The sequence below is a fragment of the Podarcis cretensis genome (genome assembly GCF_951804945.1).
Source record: "Podarcis cretensis genome assembly, chromosome: 15".
Lineage (NCBI taxonomy): Eukaryota > Metazoa > Chordata > Lepidosauria > Squamata > Lacertidae > Podarcis > Podarcis cretensis.
In genome coordinates, this window is record NC_137185.1 from 14,330,303 (window position 1) to 14,352,426 (window position 22,124).

General features: G+C 47.0%; 1 protein-coding gene across 3 annotated transcripts in view; it reads left to right on the top strand.

The window, feature by feature from the left end:
- The first annotated feature begins 1,776 nt into the window (after positions 1-1,776).
- The window catches only part of RFFL (ring finger and FYVE like domain containing E3 ubiquitin protein ligase), a 39,185-nt gene continuing 18,837 nt past the window's right edge, over positions 1,777-22,124 (top strand). The window contains exons 1-2 of one of the 3 annotated variants that reach the window (XM_079956028.1): positions 1,820-1,926; positions 3,919-3,992. The gene's annotated coding sequence lies outside the window, so the exon portion shown is untranslated. Of the gene's footprint in view, positions 1,927-3,918; positions 3,993-5,768; positions 5,789-22,124 lie in introns of those variants that run through there. The other 2 variants (XM_079956029.1, XM_079956030.1) reach the window with 2 other exon arrangements.

A 22,124-nucleotide genomic window follows, 5' to 3' on the forward strand; every position in this document is an offset into this window, starting at 1 on the left:
TTCTCCATTAGGTTTCCAGGGATGCCCCAAGTCACAGCCTTGGTGGTGCAGGGATAAAACTGGTAGCACATTTGCAAAGCTCAGCAGGGTCTGGTATGGCATCAAATTGGATGGGGAACTGCATTTTGAGATCCCTTCATTGCAGGGAGTTTGACTAGATTACGCTTGGAGTCCCTTCCAAATCTACAGTTCTGTGTCCCTATTTTCTTCATATATTAATTAGTTCTCAGGGTCACATGTATTTCTGAGCCACTGAACTCAAGACAGAACATGTGTCTCTCTGGCTTCCAGCACCACCATCCATGTCCTGCCTCCGCTGCTCATCCCCATTATTGTTCACCATCTAAGGATGAAGTGGCTTCCAACCATGTCAGGTGAGAAAAGGCCCGCCCATTTCTCACTGTGGCAACAGAGTTCACTGTTTGGCCATGTTAATTAAAGGTAAAGGTACCCCTGCCCGTACAGGCCAGTCTTGACAGACTCTGGGGTTGTGCGCCCATCTCACTTAAGAGGCCAGGGGCCAGCGCTGTCCGGAGACACTTCCGGGTCACGTGGCCAGCGTGACATCGCTGCTCTGGCGAGCCAGAGCCGCACACGGAAACGCCGTTTACCTTCCTGCTGGTAAGCGGTCCCTATTTATCTATTTGCACCCGGAGGTGCTTTCGAACTGCTAGGTTGGCAGGCGCTGGGACCGAACGACGGGAGCGCACCCCGCCGCAGGGATTCGAACCGCCGACCTATCCATCGGCAAGTCCTAGGCGCTGAGGCTTTAACCCACAGCGCCACCTGCGTCCCCGCATGTTAATAGCAGTACTTAAATGGTCATCTGACGCAATCACCATAAGAAATGAACTAGTCTGACTGGTTCATCAGATTCATTCTTCTAGTCTATCCTCACAGATACAGGTATGCAGGTTTTGTAGGGGACCAGGGGCATCATCCAGACAGTACGCCCACAATACTCATCACACTTTTCTGAAATCCTGTTATTGATCAGTGTGGTTAGGTTCCTATGACCTCCTCTTTAAATGGTAATGTGTGCTCATGTATAGTGCATTAAGTTTGTATAAAAACAATATTAGAATAGCTTTTAAAAGTTGGAATCACTTTTGTTGCACAGAACACGATAACAAAACTTAAGCCACATAGTAGGATGTGCATAAACTCACATAGAAAAATTATATCACTACAGTTTGCAGTTAGTAAAATTAGCAATAAGGAATAATAAAATTAAAACATTTATGTCAAAGTGCAAAACATAGACACATATTCTTAAAATAAAACATGATATTTATTTAACACAGAATGTACTACATGACATTAGAAGTGTTTGTGTGGGGTGGGGGAATGATCTCAAAAACTAACACCCTTTGGTTAATTTTTAGTGGATACTTACAGAGGGAAAATAAGAGAGGTGGACAAGTGATAGTTAGCATTTTGAAAAAAAAAATTAAAATAAAAAATTGTTAACAACCATTAAAAAATATATATTCTGCAAAGGAATTTTTATATCCCGTCCCACCGCCCAAAGCGAGATTCGAAAACGTAGTTTGTCTTTGTTTCGTGGCGACCTTCGGCCTCCGCTCCGCTAGGGAGCGGCGAGGCGCACGCAGGCGTCTGCTTGTCGGTCTCTCTAACCCCCGGACAGCCCTCGTCTCTATGGCTCACTGCTTGGCCGCCTTCTCTCATCTCAACCATAGAGAGAGGGGGCGCGCGGAGGCGGAAGCCCGAAGGGGCTTTCCGCTCTTCCCCAACGCTGCCCCGCCTCCCTCTCTCCCCACCCGTTGCCATGGGAGCGAGCGGCGCTGCCCAGGGAGGCCAGGCGGCGGCCGGAGGGGGCGGAGCCGTGCCGGCGGCCCGCCCACTTCTCCATCTGGCTCAGTCAGTCGCAGCCCGGCCTTCGGCGAAGGAGGAAGCGCCGCGGAGGTAAGCAGGGGCCCCTCCCTTGGCTCGAAGGTAGAAGGAGGGGGGGGGCAACGGAAAGCGTGGCGGGGGGAGAAGGCGGTGCCTGCTGGGCTATGAGAAAGAGATTGTATGGGGGGGGGCAGCTATGGGGCTGGAGTGTGGGAAGAAATAAGGGGGTGTGGCTTCTTTTGTGGGGGTCTGTTAGTGGCAGAAGTTTAATGGGGAGAGCCTTTTCCTTAATGACACCCAGTACTGGTGGTGGTGAGGAAATGTGGACATTATAGGGTAATAATATAGGGGGTGGGGCTCCTGCTTCTTAATGAGAGCAAGTTAAGTTGGTTGGGGGGGCAGAGACTCCTGAGGTGAGAGAGGCTTATTATTACTACAAATACTACTATTATTATCATCATTATCATTACATTTATATACCATATTTTCTTCCAAGGCACTTGAAGGTTGTGGGCATAGTTCTCCCCCACCTCATTTTATCATCACAACAACCCTGTGAGGTAGCTTAGGCTAAGAGATGCTGACCCAGTGAGCCTCATGGCCAAGTGGGAGGATTTGAAGCCGGGTAGTTCTAGTCCAGCACTCTAACCATTACACCATACTTCTTTTTAAAGAGAGATCCAGTTTGGTGAGAGGAAGTGTGGAATATATGGGGTTGCAAAGTAGATAGCTCAGGAGGTAGAGCATGGGAGGGCTGGGTGTGTGTTTGTTGTGGAGCACTAGCTCTTGTTTTGAAAGAGGGTCTGGGTGTTTATGGAGCAGGGAAAGCAGAGGGGAGGCAGTTGAGTAGATTCTATGGGTGCAGCAAAGTTGGGGCTGGGGACGGAGATCGGTGTCTAGCTTTTGCTTTCAAAGATATTTTGCTGGGAGGAGGGGCATCAGAGTTCACAGGGCTGGGTGCCTGTGCATGGGATGACAGTAGGAAGCAACTGATAGAGGAGTACAGTCTGGTCCAGTATCCTGTTCAGTGTAGGGGAAAGGCTGTATCTCAGTGGTAGAACACCTGCTTTGCATGCAGAAGGTCCCAGGTTCAGTCTCCGTTGGCATCTTCAGGTAGGGCTGGGGAAAGAATCCTGCTTGCCAGTCAGTGTAGACAGCATCTTCCTCTGATCTTCAGTGACCTTATACCAAGTAAGACCCTTTTGTCTATCTAGCTCAGTATTGTTGACACTGACTGGCAGCAGCTCTCCAGGTTTTCAGGCAGAGGGGAATCTAAGTGCTACCTGGAGATGCCACTGGGCATTGAACATGGGGTCTTTCTGCATGCAGAGCAGGTGCTCTGCTACTGAGTTATATCCTTTCCTAGGAACTTAGGAAGATGTCTTCTACTGAGTCAGACTGTTGGTCCATCTCCCTCAGTATTGTCCGTGCAGGCTGGCAGCAGTTCTGCAGGGTTTCAGGCAGCGGACTGTTTCCCAGCCCTACCTGGAGATGTTGAGGAATGAACCTGGGGCCTCTGCAAGCCAAGCAGGTACTCTCCCATGGAGCTACTGTTCTTATAATATAGCGTACTACAGCTTCATGGAGTGGCGTCCAACCTCTGATGAAACGCCTCCAGAGAAGTATAGCCACCCCCCACCTTCTGAGGTAACCTGTTCCACTAATGTTTAGCTGAAAAAAGTCCCTACCGTTTCAATGTGGATATTCCAGCTCTGCCCCTTGGAACAACTGAGTAAGTGCTTGCTTTGCCTTCTGCTCAGCAGCACCTCAGATATCTGAAGATAGCTAATTGTGTGTGTGTGTCTGTCCCTCTCTGGTGGTTGGAGAGATGGTCAGAGAGGCCTAAAAAGGTAAAGGGACCCCTGACCATTAGGTCCAGTTGTGGCCAACTCTGGGGTTGCGGCGCTCATCTCGCTTTATTGGCCGAGGGAGGTGGCGTACAGCTTCCGGGTCATGTGGCCTAGCGGTTAGCAATTCCAGAGAGGAGGCGAACTGGGTTCATATCCCCCTCAATCTGTCACAAAGCTCACTGGGTCACTTGGGGCTGGTTGATGTCTCCTATAGGCTAACCTACCTCACAGGAGCGTTGTGAGGATAAAATGGGGAGCAGGAAGAGCCATGTGCTGCCTGGAGGACAGGTGAGATATAAATGATAAAAAACTGGGGATAATAATGATACTTCCACTTTGGAGATAGCATGGTTTGGGGGCAGTTGGGGAAGAGAGCAGAATTTGTAGGGCTGGGATTTTGGGTGTGGCAATGAGGAGGTTGTTAGTAGGGCAGGGAGGTTAATTGGAGCAGCAGCAAGAAGTTGAAGGGAGGTGGCTGTTGCTTCTTTAGAGAGGTGATTTTTTTTTAGGTTGGCAGGTGGCCGTGGAGAATCTTTGGGGCAGAATTGTAGCTATAGGAGAGGGATGGAGAGTCTCACACATAGGACTCTCTGGGCCTTGCTATCTGGTCCTTGGAACTCTCCCAAAGCTCTGCCCCCTCTTCCCAGGCCCCACCCCTCACTGGCCCTGCCTTGCACCCTCCTCCAGTGTTTTTTCCTGTCTGGAATGCTTCCTTGAACTCTGATCTAGTGCAACTCCCTGCAATGCTGGAATCACAGCTTAAGAATCCCTGACGGATGACTATCCAAACTCTTTTTTAAATCCTGTAGTGAAGGAGAGCCATAGACTCATAGAATTGTAAAGTTGGAAGGGACTGTGAGGGTCATCTAGACCAACGCCCTGCAATGCAGGAATCTTCTGGGGTTTGGCCCTTGATAAAGAGGATCATGCTCTACCAACTGAGCTATTCACCTTGGTATAATCATAGAATTGTAGAGTTGAAAGGGACCCCAAGGGTCATCTAGTTCAATCCCTATAATACAGGAATCACAGCTAAGGAATCCTTGACAGCCATCCAGTCTCTGTTTAAGAATTTGAATGGGTTTGGTTGGGAATATTTGTTGGGGGTCACTTAACACGGGGGCTGGATTGTGGATGGTTTTGAGAGTGTTTTGTCTGGGTGGCAGAGCAGGGAAAACTGATTGTAGAAGTACAGATGACCACGAATGTAATCACACCCCAATTCCTCTTGTGGGTTTGTCCAGTGCATTGCTGTAGTATTGGCCAACTCTTCTTAAAAACAGGCCATGGATAGGATTTGGTATGTTATGGGAAATCCTTACCCTGGCTATTAATGCAAGATGAAATCACATGATCCTACAAACATCATCAGTGTAAATGTCCTCTCCTGCCACCATAATGTTCTTCTGTACTGTCCTCATTACCTATCCCATTAACTCTCAGGGCCAGTACTCTCATTATACTGAGGCAATTGCCTCAGGCGGTGGGTACTGGAGAGGGGCTGCTGCCATTCCTCTTTGTTCCTCTGCCCATTCTTCTTTGTTGGAAATCAAAGCTGGGTGTGCCACAGGCCTGTTGTACATCTTCCCCATGCCAAGTTGCTCCCCTTGGGTGCCCTGGATGAGACTTCCCCTTTGCCGGCATTTGGTTGACGGCCCTCCATCTTGTCCTCAGACGCTTGTGGCAAAATGTCCTATTTTTGGGGCAGTGCTTAAGTACAGGAGCCAAGACAGCTGAAATAAAGTCCGGGTGTGAACGCATCTTAAGTTGAGTTGGTGCCAACACCTTTCGTTGCACACTTCTTCAGAGGAAATTGCACTTTCCGTTTTAGGAGCAGATTGAGAATGAAAATGCGTGCTCTACTTTCAATTTTTAGTAGTAATGCGCAGTGGCAGCTCAGAGAAGTGTGTGCCCTATGAGTCAGCACAGAGTGGTAAATATTGTTTGCTGTGAGTGCTGGAACTCTGTGTGAGGCAATGTAGACTGGAAATGTAGGCTGCTGTCTGTGGCTGATAAGAGTTGTAGTCTCAAAACATATGGAAGGCGTGAGTATGTTGGAAATAAAGGATATCCATATGAGTTGGGTAAGTCCTGTGGAAGGGAATTTACACTGTTCTTTGATGATCAGTGGGAACTTCTGTGAGATCCCATATAAGCAGGCACGCTTTGGAACTCCTTGCCTCTTGACACCAGGCAGGCATCTTCATTATTTGGCACCTCCTAAAAACAAGCCTGGGACGCAGGTGGCGCTGTGGGTTAAAGCCTCAGCGCCTAGGGCTTGCCGATCGAAAGGTCGGCGGTTCGAATCCCTGCGGCAGGGTGCGCTCCCGCTGCTTGGTCCCAGCGCCTGCCAACCTAGCAGTTCGAAAGCACCTCCGGGTGCAAGTAGATAAATAGGGACCGCTTACCAGCGGGAAGGTAAACGGCGTTTCCGTGTGCGGCTCTGGCTCGCCAGAGCAGCGATGTCACGCTGGCCACGTGACCCGGAAGTGTCTCCGGACAGCGCTGGCCCCTGGCCTCTTAAGTGAGATGGGCGCACAACCCCAGAGTCTGTCAAGACTGGCCTGTACGGGCAGGGGTACCTTTACCTTTACCTAAAAACAAGCCTGCCTAGATATGTAGAATATTGACATGTTTTTTTAATCTGTTTTAGCATCAATTTTATTTTTAAAGTTATAGGTAGTTGTGTTTTCCTGATAATTTTATTGTTTTACTCTTTTTTTTTGTATACTGCTTTGAGCTTTTTTCTTTTTTTCACAATCAAGCAGGATAAAAATTGTATTAAAGTCTTGCTTCTGTTCATCATGGTATAAATCAAGGCGTAGACCTTCCTTACTCTAATCAGTTGCCCGCAGTTGCAGGCTGTGAAGAGGAAATGTTTAGAGGGACTTTGGACAATGGGGCTGACTTTTGAAAAAAAGAATTAAAAAAAAATTGCTTGCTAACCTGTGAGTCAGGTGTGAAATGGCTTTATCTCTCCTGCCACTATCAAAACCTCATGGTTGAATTTGTTCACTGCCCTGCTATAAGTTTCTGCACACTTTATTCCTTATGGTGTACTCGCCCATCTGTTGAAGCAGCATTGAGGCAAGTTCTCCACCATTTAGCTGGTGTGCAGCAGCTTTTTATCGGGAACCAAACACACATCTGTAATTTGCTGTAAAACTGAACATGTTTACATGTAGAAGTGCATGCTTTGGTGTGGTGTTTTGGCGTGGGCTTTGCCCTCGGTACCGTTTAATGCACACACTGCGCCGTTGTCCTTTCTCCTGTTCCTGCTGAACATAAATAAGGAACAAGAGGAAATGGCGTTTGGGTTTCAGCAGTCTCTCTCGCTGGGCTTTGGATTGAAAAATACGGTGTTTGTTTACTTGAAGTTATCTTCAACCGCCCAGAAGATGGTGGCATGTTGCCAGGCTCCAGCTAAGGTCAGCATTCAGCCTCTGGCTCAGTCTTGCTTGTTCATTTTAATGGGTAAAGCAGGGGATCCTAAAGGTAAGAGCATCTACTGTACATGTAGACAGTCCCAGGTTCAGTCCCTAGTGGCATCTTCAGGTAGGGCTGAGATTCTCCCTTGCCTGAAACCCTGGAGAGCTGCTGCCAGTCAGTGTTGACAGAAACAGCCTGACTCTGAATAAGACAGCTTCCTACATAGCTTCGGTGGGGCAAAAGGAAGAGCAGGAAGCACAGGAATCAACATGGCTTGGACCTTCCTCTTGATAACAATGGGAACATAATGGCTATGTGGGCCGATGTAGCACTGACAGTGAATAATGACTTAATTGCTCTGGAGAAACAGGCTCAGAAGCCTTGTGTCTGTAATTGCTGTGCTGCGTACGTGTTTGCTACCTCTGGGGCTGGAACATGGCAATCCCATACAATTTAATGGGTTTCTGAAAGGTAAAGGGGCTTGCGGCAGCAGGGAGCAGGCTGTACACTTCCTCTCTTCTTGTTGCTGCTTGTTGTTGATGGGTCTTCTCTAAAACTTAAATAGCTTCCTTATTATGGAAGGCTGCTGTTCATTCTCTCCATCTCAGAGCTTTGCTGGAGGCCCAGCTCCATTTGGCACCTCCTTGTTTAGAAATTGGTGCCTGAGTTGTGATTTTTATTTTCCTCTTCCCTCCCTCACCCTTTCCCCTTGTGTGTCATGTTTATTTTTAGATTGTAAGCCTGCGGGTAGGGACTGTCTTGTTTTGATTGTATATAAGCCGCTCTGGGAGCCTTTTGGGCTGAAGAGCGGAGTACCAATGTTCTAAATAATTTTTTGGGGGTGGATGACCAGGTACTTCTGCTACTGTTGGCTGTGTGTATAACCAGGCACATGACAAGACATTTTAAAGAACATAGATGTGGTAACAGTTACTTACAGCTTGCATGGAACCAGATCTGTGTGATGCCAACCTTTTAGGTACTGCATGTGTGCTCTCCACACACATACAATTTTATTTACCTAGGCAATTTATTTTGGGACAGACCGGTAGTTCAGGGACAGAGCACCTGCTGTGCATGCAGAAGGAGCAAGGTTTGATTCCTGACACCTCTTTTTATTGATTTTATACCCCACCTTTCCTCCCAAGGAGCTTGAGGTGGCATACATAGTTCTCCTTGCCTCCTCATTTAATCTCCTCAACAACCCTGTGAGGTAGGTTAGGCTGAGAGGCAGTGACTGGCCCCCAAAGTTGCCCAGTGAGCTTCATGACCAAGTGGTGGCTTTGAACCCTGGTCTCCCAAGTCCTAGCCCAACACTCTAACCATCACACCACCACTGACTCTCTTCAGGTAGGGCTGGGAAACCCTGGAGAGCTGCTGCCAGTCAGTGTGAGTGATACTAAAGTAGATGTAGGAGCAGCTTCTCCTGTGCCCTTTTTGAAATGGTGTGCTTGCTCAAAGCATATGGTCTCAACAAGCAAAAAAAAAAAAAAAAAAAAGAGTGAACAAGGAATTTATGGGAAGTGGAAGAAATTTAGAAAACCTCCAAAATTAGGGTCCTCCCCTTCTGATTTCATCCCACCCATTCTGCCGCTTCCATCTGCCTGACTGACCTCACTCACCTGAGCTATAAACTGGGCAGATCCTTGCTTTAAAATGTCATGCCCTTGTGGTAATGTCCTTGGGGGGGGGGAGCTTTGTGTACATGGTCAATTTACTTGGAGCTCATGGGAGCGCCTTAATTATTATAAGCTCTGACTTGTTTAAAAGTTTTTTTTTAAATGGGTGGGGAATCGGACTGAAATGAGTTGAAATTGAAGCAGGTTAGGGGGCTTGAGAGGATTAACACCCCTAAGTGTGTTTCCTTGGAGTGGACTTTACTCTTCTAATGGGTGTAGGATTGCATCTCAGATGATCATAAAATGAGGCTGCTGGATCAGGTCAATTCATCCTGTTCTCATTGTGGCCAACCAGATGCTGTGGGAAATAGGCAGGCAGGATTTGAGCACAAGAGCCATCTCCCCTCCTGTGGTTTCCAGCAACTGGAATTCAGAAGCATTAACGTGGAAGTGTAGAGTCCACAGTGTAGAGCTGTCCATGTTTACCACATTTTATAACCCGCCCCATCCCCACACTTATTTAGTTATTACATTTTTATACAACATTTTCTTCCAAGGAGCTCAAGGTGGTGTACATGGTCCCCCTGCCCCACCATTTCCTCCTCCCAAAAACCCTGTGAGGCTGAGAGAGGATGACTTGCCAAGGTCACCCAGTGAGCTTTGTGGCTGAGTGATGATTTGAACCCTGGCTTCCCAGGTCATAGTCCAACGCCCTAACACCACACTGGCTCTCATTTTTAGCACCAAATCTTGGCATCTGTTGTTTCAGTACACAGAAGCATTGGAATCTTAGCTTTGGCTTGTCTGGAAAGAATCTGTGATGTGCCCTGCTTATGAAACAGCAAGAGCTCATTTTCCTGGAGTCGAATCTGATGATACGGTCACTTTCAAGTGTGACATCCTTTGCTGATCTGAACCTTGCTAGCCCCATCTGAATTGCACTGGAATCAAAGAGCAGGTCTTGATGCTTGTCTCTGCACCTGCCATCCCATCCAGTTGTATCTTTTCCAATTGTTTTTACATGTACAAGCTTGTATCATCATTTAGATATTGTTATGGGGTCTTTTTTTGGGGGGGGGCAGATCCCCCCTAAACTGCTGGATGCCAGATCCTCCCCATAATTCCTGGATTGAGCAAGAGTCAGATCTGATTAAACTTTACCAAGCACTGAAACCCCCTAGATTTAGTTACAGATAGGTAGCCGTGTTGGTCTGCCATAGTCAAAACAAAATAAAAAAAATCCTTCCAGTAGCACCTTAAAGACCAACTAAATTAGTTCTTGGAATGAGCTTTTGTGTGCATGCACACTTCTTCAGATCTGCTTCTGTTTCAGTGTATCTGAAGAAGTGTGCATGCACACGAAAGCTCATACCAAGAACTAACTTAAAGGTAAAGGTAAAGGTACCCCTGCCCGTACGGGCCAGTCTTGACAGACTCTGGGGTTGTGCGCCCATCTCACTCAAGAGGCCAGGGGCCAGCGCTGTCCAGAGACACTTCCGGGTCACATGGCCAGCGTGACATCGCTGCTCTGGCGAGCCAGAGCCGCACACGGAAACGCCGTTTACCTTCCCGCTGGTAAGCGGTCCCTATTTATCTACTTGCACCCGGAGGTGCTTTCGAACTGCTAGGTTGGCAGGCGCTGGGACCGAGCAGCGGGAGCGCACCCCGCCGCAGGGATTCGAACCGCCGACCTTTCGATCGGCAAGTCCTAGGCGCTGAGGCTTTAACCCACAGCGCCACCTGCGTCCCTCAAAGAACTAACTTAGTTGGTCTTTAAAGTGCTACTGGAAGGAATTTTTTTATTTTGTTTTTCCCCCCTAGATTTAGTTATGCAAGTCAGCTCTGCAGAGCTAGTTGATGGGCCATTAGCAGGGGACAAAAGCCGCTGATGGCCCATCCAGGAAACCATCAGAGGGAAGACTGTCAGGCAAGGGGAGCGGGGTCCTTTGCTGGGTGCTAGTAGGCTGGGGGGAGGTCCTTAGCAGTAAGAAGGAGAGGGAGGGGCAGAACTCTATGTGAGCTGGGCATGACAGGCTGGAACTAAGAGACACAGAGGATGGCTTTTTGCTGTCTGTTTAATCCAGTGCTGTCCTTAAGACCCTAATAGGATGTCAGTGCTCTACAGTTGCTCCATCTGGACTGAGGTTGTATATATGTGTAAATAAAACCGTATATCGTAAAGACACCACAATCCCTGACGTGCCTAATTTCTGAAAGAAACGCAAACCATGGCTAAGCACCTGGAACTCCTGGAATCTCACATGGCTTGGAGATTGGGATGGCGTGCAACAATATTTTAAGATTATCTCATACTTAAGATGAGTATCATGTTGCTTTGAACACATCAAGCTGCTTTATTCCAAATAAGCCCTGATTCAGTAGCTGTTGCTGGCCTTATCTCTCATTAATTAGCCTAATCCCCTTCTAAAGCCCTCCAAGTTGGAAGTCATTAGTGCGTTCATTTCTACAAGATAGCCCAAGATGGCTCTCCGAGGCCTGTGGGCAGAGAGAGAGAACAAAGGAACACAGGAAGCTTCCTTATCCGAAGTCAGACCATTGCTCCATCTAGGTTCAGTATATTGTGTACAGTGCAGTGTAGCCTCTACACTGACCAGCAGTGGCTCCTCATTTTCGGACAGGAATCTTCCTAGCAGGAGATGCTGGTGGGAATTGAACCTGGGACCTTGTGCATGCAAGGCAGACACTCTACCACTGAGCTATAGTCCTTCCCCAAGAAAGAGAAAGAGATGTCTTTCAATCCTTGCCACCATTTAACTGAATATGCCAGGGCTTACACCCCACAACAACATATGAGGTAGGTTAGGCTGAGAGGCAGCTACTGGCCCAAGGGGCACCTGGTGAGCTTCAAGTGAGGATTTGAACCCTGATCTCCCAGGTCCTAGTCTGACACTCTAATACAGGGATCAGAAAACCTTTTCAGCAGGGGGCCGGTCCACTGTCCCTCACACCTTGTGTAGGGCTGGACTATATTTTGAAAAAAAATAAAAATGAACAAATTCCTATGCCCCACAAATAACTCAGAGCTGCATTTTAAATAAAAGCACACATTCTGCTCTTATAAAAACACGCTGATTCCAGGACCGTCCGTGGGCCGGATTTAGAAGGTGATTGGGCCAGATCCGGCCCCCGGGCCTTAGTTTGCCCACCCATGCTCTAACAGCTACTTCACACTGAGAATTAGAATCCAGTCTTGCTACCCGACATAATTATTTTTCAACAAGTGCAGCCAGAGATTGAACCCTAGTCTGTTTCTGTGTGTTGGATCCGAACTGGGGTCCTTGTCACTGAGCCACAGCCCCCTAGAAGCAATCACTCATCAACATTCCCTATACAGAGTTGCCCTTATCAACTGTTGCTTCTTACCTGTACTTGTCCTCTCGTCCCCCCCTTCCCCCCCAGCCCTGTTCCCAGGATGGGTCTTGTATCATGCATATCACCTTGAGCCCTTTTCTTCTTCATTTCTGTGTCTTGGGCAACCTGCTGAGCACTCGAATTCCTAGAGTGGGAGAGGTGGTTGTGGGTAGTGTTAACTGCTTCTGATGCCAGGCAAACCCAGTTGCATCTGTGTTAAAAATCCTGGGTCGCACAGCATATTTCTGCTGGGCATATTAGACTCCGACATGGCAAGTGAAAATAAGAGAGTATTCCTGTATGCAACATCGGAAGCGAGAATCTTAATTGGAAAAAAGAGATAGTACCAACAAAAAAGAGTGGCAAGATAAATTAGGTATTTGATTACCTTGAATTGGCCAAAATGATGGGTACAATTAGGGGACAATCTAAACAAACATTCCAAAAAGAATGGGGAAAATAAAGAGATTATCTAAAAAAGCAGGGTCCTAAAATCAATACCTGGACTTGCTTTGAGTAATTTTTGCAAAACAAAATATGGTGTAAACATATAAAATATAGAGAAAAGTGGGAAAAAGGAAATGAGAAAGAAACAGTTTACGAAATATGAAATTAGACCTGCGTTGAGGACGAAGGAAGTCAATTAGAAAAGAATAAGAATTGAAATATGGATAGACGCTTATTATTTGTTTTGTATCTATTTGTATTTTTTTTTTAATTTAACAAAATTGATGAACTTGATCCAATGATATCAGCTATTCAAGACCTTATAGCCATTTACATCTCCAGCGCCCCCTGGTGCCCCCTTGCTCCTTAGCACCCCCCAGGAGATGGTACTGCCAAGGGCGTAGCCAAGGGGAGGCAGCTGCCTCCCCTAGGTCAAATAAAACAATAGAAATACTTAACTGACCAATCACGCCGGTTCTGCCCCCCCAACAAAAGTCCTGCCCCCCTCAACCAAGCTCTGCCTCCGTAACAAAAATTCTGGCTATGCCCATGAGTACTGCCCACTTTGGGAACCACTGATCTATTCCTTGGACTTTGGTCCTCGCCCAGCAAGCTTTTCTCACGATGGCCAGTGATGTCTCTGGGAAGCCTGCAAGGAAGAGCGGTGTGCAACAGCACTTGCAATTCATAGCAACTGATATTCAGAGGGATGCTGCCTCCTACTTTTACACTGCTGGTTTTTACCCTCTCTGATAGAGTCCCACCCCCCTCCCTACTTCAGGGAATGGACGGAAGAAAAGGTCCCCCCCCCCCCATGTCTGGCCTCTCTGGAGTTTCCAGGAATTTTGGTCCTTTTGCCTGCAAAGCCAGGGATGCTCTGTCCCTGAGCTATGCCCCTATTTCTGTGCAAAGTCGTTCTGCTGTCACTGTATTGCATAAGATGCACCTCAGCAGGTTTCTAGCTTTGAGAACGAGGAGCGCCTGAAACCCCAAGAGTGGTTGATAAAGTCGACTCTTCTTAATTTGTAGGGTGGGTGTGATGACCAAAATGATGCTTGGCTGCAGAGAGGCTTTTCATGAGAGCTTGTTTCGGTAGATAAGAAAGCAGCGGGTGGCTGACTGTGCATTCGTGCCTGGAGGGTTCCTTGCCTGTGTTCCAGCTGTTCCCAGTTGTGGAATATTCTGAAAGGAGCCCTCTATGACCACTCAAGCCAACGGGACTGTTTATCTTAAGGCAAAAGGCACAAACTGTCTGCAGACAGTTTGCCAGTATGACGCTTTGAATTGTCGTGGCTTTCAAAACTGACCAGTGCTGAGGTTTTGTGGGAAGTGAGGGTGGCCTAGGGTTGTTTGCAAAATGCTTCGATCCCATCACCACTTTTCACGCTGGATAAACATGGGTGTGCCAGTGGGACTGTTTTGCAGTTTAGCAAGTCTGAGGTGTGCAAGTGAGTTTTTAATGGGTGTACCCAGTAGTGAGCACATGATGAAAAATGTTTCCTTTTGGCATCTGGAGGCTGAAAGATGAATGCTGTCAGTTGTGAGGAGATCCTGTTTGTTTCTAATTTGTTTTAAAGTTGTTGGTGGTTTTTTTTACTGCCCTGGGCAAATCCAATAAATATAAAGTGTATTATACATTGGAGAGCCTTAGTGTATCAGGCAGATGGACCCCCTAGTTCATCAACGTGCTTTTTGTGATTGCCCACCAGACACTTCTGGGAAGCCTGCCATTAAAGCGACTGCCTCTGAATTTGAAGGCTCCTTTCCTGGGTCCTTGTGTTTAATAGCTGCTGATAGGCATGTGTCCTGCAAATTATCTAATTAATCCTAGCTGGATCAGACCAAAGGCCGATCTCAGCTTTGCTCAACCTAGTGCCTTCTTAACCCAATTGCCTTCTAAATCCAGCCCGCGACAGTCTGGGAATCAGTGTGTTTTTACATGAGTAGAATGTGCCCTTTTATTTAAATGCATCTCTGTGGGGCATAGGAATTCGTTCATTTTTTCCTTCAAAATATAGTCTGTCCCCCCACAAGTTTGAGGGACAGTGGACCGGCCCCCTGCTGAAAAAGTTTGCTGACCCTTGCTTTGGAGCCTGAAATTCCAAAGGGCTCAGCTTCCACAGTTGGAGGCAGCAGTTTTTCTGAATCCAGTTGTTGGAAGCCACAGGAGGGGAGAGGGCTCTTGTGCTTGGATCCTGCTTGTGGATTTCCCATTGGGCCATCTGGTTGGTCTCTGTGAGAACAGGTTGCTGGACTAGATGGGTCATTGGCCTGATCCAGGAGGCTCTTTTTAGGTTCTTATGTGCTACTCCTACTATACTGCTGTTAGTAGCTGCCAACCAGGGGAAAATAAAAAATCGTTGGGGAGAAATCTGCATGGAGTGGCGAGCCGAGGGTTCAGCATTCTCCTTCCTGCTGCCCCTGCCTTGATAGGCAGTTGGGGGCTCCCTAGTTTTGACAGGCTACTTCTGCTTCTGCTTCTGCGTCTAGCTTGGCCTTTAGCATTGCACGCTGCATGTTCTTTAAAATTATTTTTTAAATAAACAAGTGCACAGGTTGCAGCTCATAAAATCTACAACAAAGGATCGTTGTGCTTTGTAATCTTAGTTTATAATTTTTTTATTATGCTTTGGAAACTTGTTTCATGGTTTTCCTTAATTTTTATGTATGCTTGCTCTTCACTTAGATTTTCTTACAGGAAGTATTCTATCTATCTATCTATCATCTATCTATCTATCATCTATCTATCTATCTATCTATCTATCTATCTATCTATCTATCTATCTATCTATCTATCATCTCTGTTATATATGGTCTAGCCTGGATGAAGACCTCTTTTCATTGGAAAGGGGTTGGTGTGTGGGAATTAGCAGACCTGAGTCTCAACCATTTGTATAAAATAAGCAGTGAAGCATAATATTCTTCCCCACCCTGAATGCTCCCTTTTATGGCCGTCCGTCCTTCTGTTCTCCTGGGTTGTTTCATGCCCACTTGCGTAAACCGGGACCTTTGTCTCAGGACAATATGTTCTGGTTGGCAAAGAATTCTCATAAAGTGTCTGCTTTGGTGGAAGAAAGCATACAAGGAGCAGATGCAGGCATTTATGTATGCGGATAATAAGCAGATCTGCATTTATGGGAACAGTAAGCATGGTGTTCTACAGAGTTGATCTGTGCTGAGTTGTGCTCCATTTAACTTGCAATCTCCTCCTCTGGCTTGCTTGCGCTTGCCGAAGAACTTAAGAGCTTGCTGCATCAGTCCAGTACCCTGTTCTCACAGTGGCCAGCCAGATGCCTGTGGGAAACCTCTCATGAATGCATCCTCAACAGTCTTCCGCATACAAACCTCGCTCTCCAGCATTCCCACCAACCACACAGATAATGCAACTAACCCCCAACCAGCAATTAGTTGCAAAAAAATTCTGGCCCAGATCGGTGCCACCCCACTCCAGCACTGACTCTGTAGGGTTGCTCAGTAGTGTTGTAAACAAAAATTGCCCTTTCCCCTTATGGGGTATCCAAGAGCCCATATAGAGTCCTTACGTAGGTTCCTTATTGGTAGGAGAAAATAACCAGAGGCCAACCAGAGAATATTGAGAAGCAAAGCAGCTAGTAAGCTTGATCTTTATTGATCTGTTGCAACAGGGTGTGCCCCTCACCCGTAGGAAAGGAGGAGGAACCCAGAAAAATGGCACGCAAGGTCTTATAAAGACTTTTGAAATTGCCACCCTGTAGATCAAGACCACCCCCAGAAACTTACATACATCACAGAAGTGGTGTAACCTAAGACCACCCTCCAGATACATCATACCTACATCACAAAAAAGTCTAAAACAGAAATTTGAATGTTGTTTTTCTCCTGTCATTGTTTATCTCCTGTCCGGCAGGTTACTTGATTGGATTGCCTGGGGAGCCTGGCCATTTTTTTGTAATGATAAATACTTAGTTCCTGGGCCAGATCACAGGCTCACACCCTATTCATATCTTAAATGTGCCCTTAAGACAGGATTTGTGAGGAAAGAGACAATGGGGAGGTTTCCCACTTTGACCTTGCAGAGAAAACATTTGGTCAGTTTAGGAATCAAAATGGTTCCAGGTTGGTCTTCCTGTGCTGATCTATGTACATGCTTGGTTGGTGCACTTATGAACATTATCATATATCTAAGACCTCAAAATTCCTATCACAGTAGCAACAGATATCCTATTCCTCCCCTCTTCCCCACTCAGCCCTCCCACCACCTGTGTAGGTGTCACATAGGGAAAGGGATGCAGGATTTCCACAGCACAAAATATCTGGCTAGTGCTGTCCTACCTCACAGAGTTGTTGGTTCGCTGTGCCTTTGGACACAGCTTCAGATATCGTAACCCTGACATTGTCAGTGGCGCCTGACATTAAGGAGCAGGTTTTCCTCTGTGTTTGGATACGACTGGGCACTATTTTGAATTAAGACGGTGAACTTTCATAACAGCTTTGTGTTCAAGCGCTGATTTCGGAGCTGCACTGAGCTTTTGGCTTCTTAGAATGTTTAAGGAGAGTTTGCTGGATCAGGCCAGTGGCCTATCTAGCCCAGCATCTTGCTCTCACAGTGGCCAAGCAAATGAGGATTTGAACACAAGAGCTGTCTCCCCTCCTGTGGCTTCTAGCAACAGAAGCATTGCTGCCTCCAGCTGTGGAGGCAAAGCATAGCCATTGTGGCGTGTAGCTTTTGATAGCCCTCTGCACCATGCGCTTGCCTGATCCTTGCTCTTTTACGAACCTTTCCCGACTCTACAATAACCTTTTTGAGGTGAGGTGACCAGACCTGCACACAGAATTCCCAAGGCATCCCAGGTGTGAGTCTGCTTTTGTGTATAGAAAAAGTACTTGTAGTGGCCAGTGCAAAAGGACTGTGCCGGATGGGAATATTTTTAAGCGGCAGAGTGATTCATATTCTAAAAAAATAGAAGTTTCGTTTTATTTGGAGGATGTGTTGAAAGGGGCTTTCCCGTGGGGTGTGTGTGTGAGAATTAAGGAGGTGTCTTACAGCAATTTGTCAGGCTTCCTCTGACCTGGTTAAGAGATACCTTTTCCTTGTTAATTTGTAACTCACACTGTCCCTGCGATGCTGAGTCACTCTTTTAATTCCAGCAGGGAAAACCTGCTTGTGATCAAACTCCACGTGGATACAGCAAATGCTCATGAACAGTGCGAGGACAGCAAAGAAGTCTTGGGTCCAGGCAGACGCAGTAGATGAGGAAGCAGCAATTCCAAACAATGTTTATCTCTTTGCTGGTGATATAATTCTGCTGGTGAATGCTAACTAGTGTTGTAAATAAAAACTTGCCCTTTTCCCTTATGGGGTATCCAAGAGCCCATATAGAGTCCTTTCACAGGTTCCCTATTGGTAGGAGAAGATAACAGAGGCCAACCAGAGAATATCGAGAAGCAAAGCAGCTAGTAAGCTTGATCTTTATTGATCTGTTGCAACAGGGTGCTCCCCTCACCCGCAGGAGAGAGGAGGAACCCAGAAAAATGGTGCGCGAGGCCTTATAAAGACTTTTGAAATTGCCACCCTGTAGATCAAGACCACCCCCAGAAACATCATACATACATCACAGAAGGGGTGTAACCTAAGACCACCCCCCAGATACATCATACCTACATCACAGAAAAGGCAGTCTTAAAACAGAAATTTGAATGTTGTTTTTCTCCTGTCATTGTTTATCTCCTGTCTGGCAGGTTACTTGACTGGATTGCCTGGGGAGCCTGGCCATTCTTTTGTAGTGATAAATACTTAGTTCCTGGGCCAGGTCACAGGCTCACACCCTATTCATATCTTAAATGTGCCCTTAAGACAGGAATTGTGATGAAAGAGACAATGGGGAGGTTTCCCACTTTGACCTTGTAGACAAAACATTTACTCAGTTTAGGAATCAAAATGGTTCCAGGTTGGTCTTCCTGTGCTGATCTATGTATGTGCTTGATTGGTACACTTATGAACATTTAACATATATCTAAGACCTCAAAATTCCTATCACACTAGCAGCAACATGGGTTCTATTCGTTTATCTGCACTTTTTCCTCCTGACCTTGCCTCAACAGCACTTGCCGATCGAAAGGTCGGCGGTTCGAATCCCTGCGGCGGGGTGCGCTCCCGCTGCTCGGTCCCAGCGCCTGCCAACCTAGCAGTTCGAAAGCACCTCCGGGTGCAAGTAGATAAATAGGGACCGCTTACCAGCGGGAAGGTAAAACGGCGTTTCCGTGTGCGGCTCTGGCTCGCCAGAGCAGCGATGTCACACTGGCCACGTGACCCGGAAGTGTCTCCGGACAGCGCTGGCCCCTGGCCTCTTAAGTGAGATGGGCGCACAACCCCAGAGTCTGTCAAGACTGGCCCGTACGGGCAGGGGTACCTTTACCTTTACCTTTAGGTCATGCAGGCTGAGCAGGGGAGTAAAAGGCTGTTCTCAGAGAACTGGGGAGGGAGACCTCAGCAGAGTAATCTAGGCTAACCTTTCCCAACCAGGTGCTCTCCAGGTGTTTTGGACTACAACTCCCATCAACCCCAGCCTGCTTGGCCTGGGTTCTCAGCATCGTCTGTCCATCTGATGGGAGTTGTGCTAGATTGGAGAAGGCTGGTCCAGGCTGTGGATAGGTTTATTTCTGAACTCCTTAAGCCTTGGACTCTGGGTCTTGTTACCGTTTTTTGCCCGGATTCTTAGCTTCCTGTGCTGTGCTGGGTGAGTCATCTGACCTTTTGTATATTTGGTCTTCCCCAACAAAAAAAGAAAAGAAAAAGCTATTTCCTTGCTGTAACTTTCACTACTGACTCAATGCTTTGAGAACTGGACCACTGTGGAACATTATCCCTTTAAAAAAAGCAAAAAAGCCCTAACTTTGAAAGAAGAGTTTCTCTAAATAACCCTGCCAGGATTTTTCCAAGTTTCAGGAAATGAATATTAGGTTGGGAGAGTGTGGCTGTCTGCTAGCAGAAAACAAACTTGGTACAAGGTACAAAACACACACACTACTACTTCTTTGGCGATCATTCGTAGCAGAGTAAGATTGTCTTCCATGAACATGGTCTAAGCAGTGAGCCTGTAAGTGACTGTGGAGGCCAATTCTGGATCCACACATCCTTCCACAGTGGGGACATAGGTTTCCGGGCGGAAGTTGATCATAGTGAGGGTTTACCAAACATCCCTTCCTCTTCGTTTCTCCCTTTCATCCTGAGTTGAGCATCTTCAAAGTCCATGACATTGTGCTGCACCAACAAGCACAAAACAACCCCTCTGCAGCATCACAAATCCAACTCAATGGTGTAACGTTGGAAAGTGTCAATCACTTCTACGTGGGCATCCAGTGTCGATGCATAAGCGCTTAGAATAGTAGCCTGTTGGTTTTTGGTGAGTTTTATGTGAAGGGTTGAAAGTTACTCATTAATGTTGGTAGGGACTTCTAACAAGAGCTTCGCAAGATCGTTTTTGATAGTGAAGCCTACTCCCATGTATTCAATGTTCTTGTTAAAAAAAAAAACTTTTCCAGTAGAACTTGTAGCCTCCTTTTTTTTCCTTCAGTTGTCCCTCTCCTGCTTTCTTGAAGTGCTGCAATATCAATGTTAAAACGTCACAGCTCTCTTGCAATGATGGCAATTCTGCATTTGGGACGCTCATTATCTGTGTTATCCAACAAAGTCCATATGTTCCATGTTCCAAAGTTCAATTGTATTTTACGACTGCTGGATAGTGACCCCAGTGGGTGTGGTAATTCAGTTAGGGCAGGCATAGGCCAACTCTGCCCTCAAGCTGTTTTGGGACTACAATTCCCATCATCCCTGACTGCTGGTCCTGTTAGCTAGGGGTGATGGGAGTTGTAGTCCCAAAACATCTGGGGGGCCGAGTTTGCCTATGCCTGAATTAGGGGGAAAGGGAGGCAGAGTGTGTTTAGGGCACCTTTTCTAGCCCCTTCCCCTTTCCAGGGGTTCATGACTAGGGGCTTCCATGTTTCACGTTCCTGCCCCTGTTACTATTTGCCGATCGCCATGGGACTTTTGGGTTTGAGAAGAGATTTTGGAAGAGGCCTGTGTGTGAATTTGTTTTATGTGTGTAGATCAGTGCACACTGACCAACGCCGAATCTTTGTAGTAAGGCTCTTATTTTGATGGCATGGGTATCACAATGACTAGTAGATTCTTATCTGCTCCTGCCTTCACCCGCCTTCACAGCCGTTGTAACATGCCACTTGTTATCTTCTTCCTGTTCCGCCGTTGAGGACTTCTTGAATCATTCATGGTTACCTCCTCGCCTTTGACCTTACTGCCTTGGATCACCCTGCTAGGAGTACGAGACTCCCGATGGCTTCGGTCACAAGGGTCATGGTTACAAGGGTCATAGGAACGTGCAAGCCCACTCAGCGAGTGAGACAAGACACACACACACGCACACACACACGCACACGTTGCTAGGTTTTAATTTCTGCTGTCTTCTAAAGTGGTTAATGTTAATGTTTGTATGCCGCCTTTGAGGCACAGAAGACACCCCAAGGCAGCTCATAAGCAATGCAAATACAACACAGTGTAATCAGACTAAATCTTAAAATACTGCCGAAAAAGCAACAGATTATTCCCCAGAGAAATTCTCTCCCTCATTCTGGGTGTCATTTTTTCTTTTTCATCTCTCCGGTGGCAATTTAAGAATTTTGGGACAGCCCTTTAATTATATGTCTTGTCATTAAACGCCTTGTTTACACCAGCTTCTGTGCAGCCTAGGTGCCTTCCAGATATTTTGGGGATACAGTTCCCATTGTCCCCAGTCAGCATCACTCAGTGATGCTGAGTCTGCTGGGATCATGGCTGTGGTGGCTGGGGGTAACTGGAGATGTACCCCCAAAACATCTGGAAGGCGCATAAGTTGGCAAAGGCCTTTATAGCAGCTTAGAAGAATAGAATTGTAGAGTTGGGAGGGACCCCAGGGGCCATCCAGTCTAACTCTCTGCAATGCAGAAGTTGCAGTTAAAGAATCCCTGACAGATGGCCACCCAACCTCTGTTCAAAAACCTCCAGTGAAGGAGAGCCCATCATTTTCCAAGGGAGTCAGTTCCACTGTCAAACAACTCTAACCAGCAGAAAGTTCTTCCTAATGTTTAGTCAGAATCTCCTTCCTTGTCATTTGAAGCTATGAGTTCGGTTCCTACCTTCTGGAGCAGCAGAAAACAAGCTTGCTCCACACCCTGGAACATCCTAGTGTCGATTGTGAGGACCCCTGACACTGACCAGTTTGGCAATTCTGAACATCTGCCCACCAATTGTGTGTGTAGTATAGCTGCTGAAGCTCCCCACTTCTTTGAGTCCTCCTAGTGGCATTTACTGAGCTCTGTTAACTTTGGTTCAGCCATCAGTTCGGAAGTAACCGTCGCTTTTTTTGGCAGTGGTGCCTGCCAGACCTGTCATCGTGTCTTGCCAGCTTATCCCTCATTAGCAAACGGTTTTGGGCAGTTTCCCAAGCACTTGAGGCTTCCTACTGGAATTGTTGCTGAAGGAATGGCAGTGTCTGGGGGCGGGGGGGGGGGGGGCGGGCAG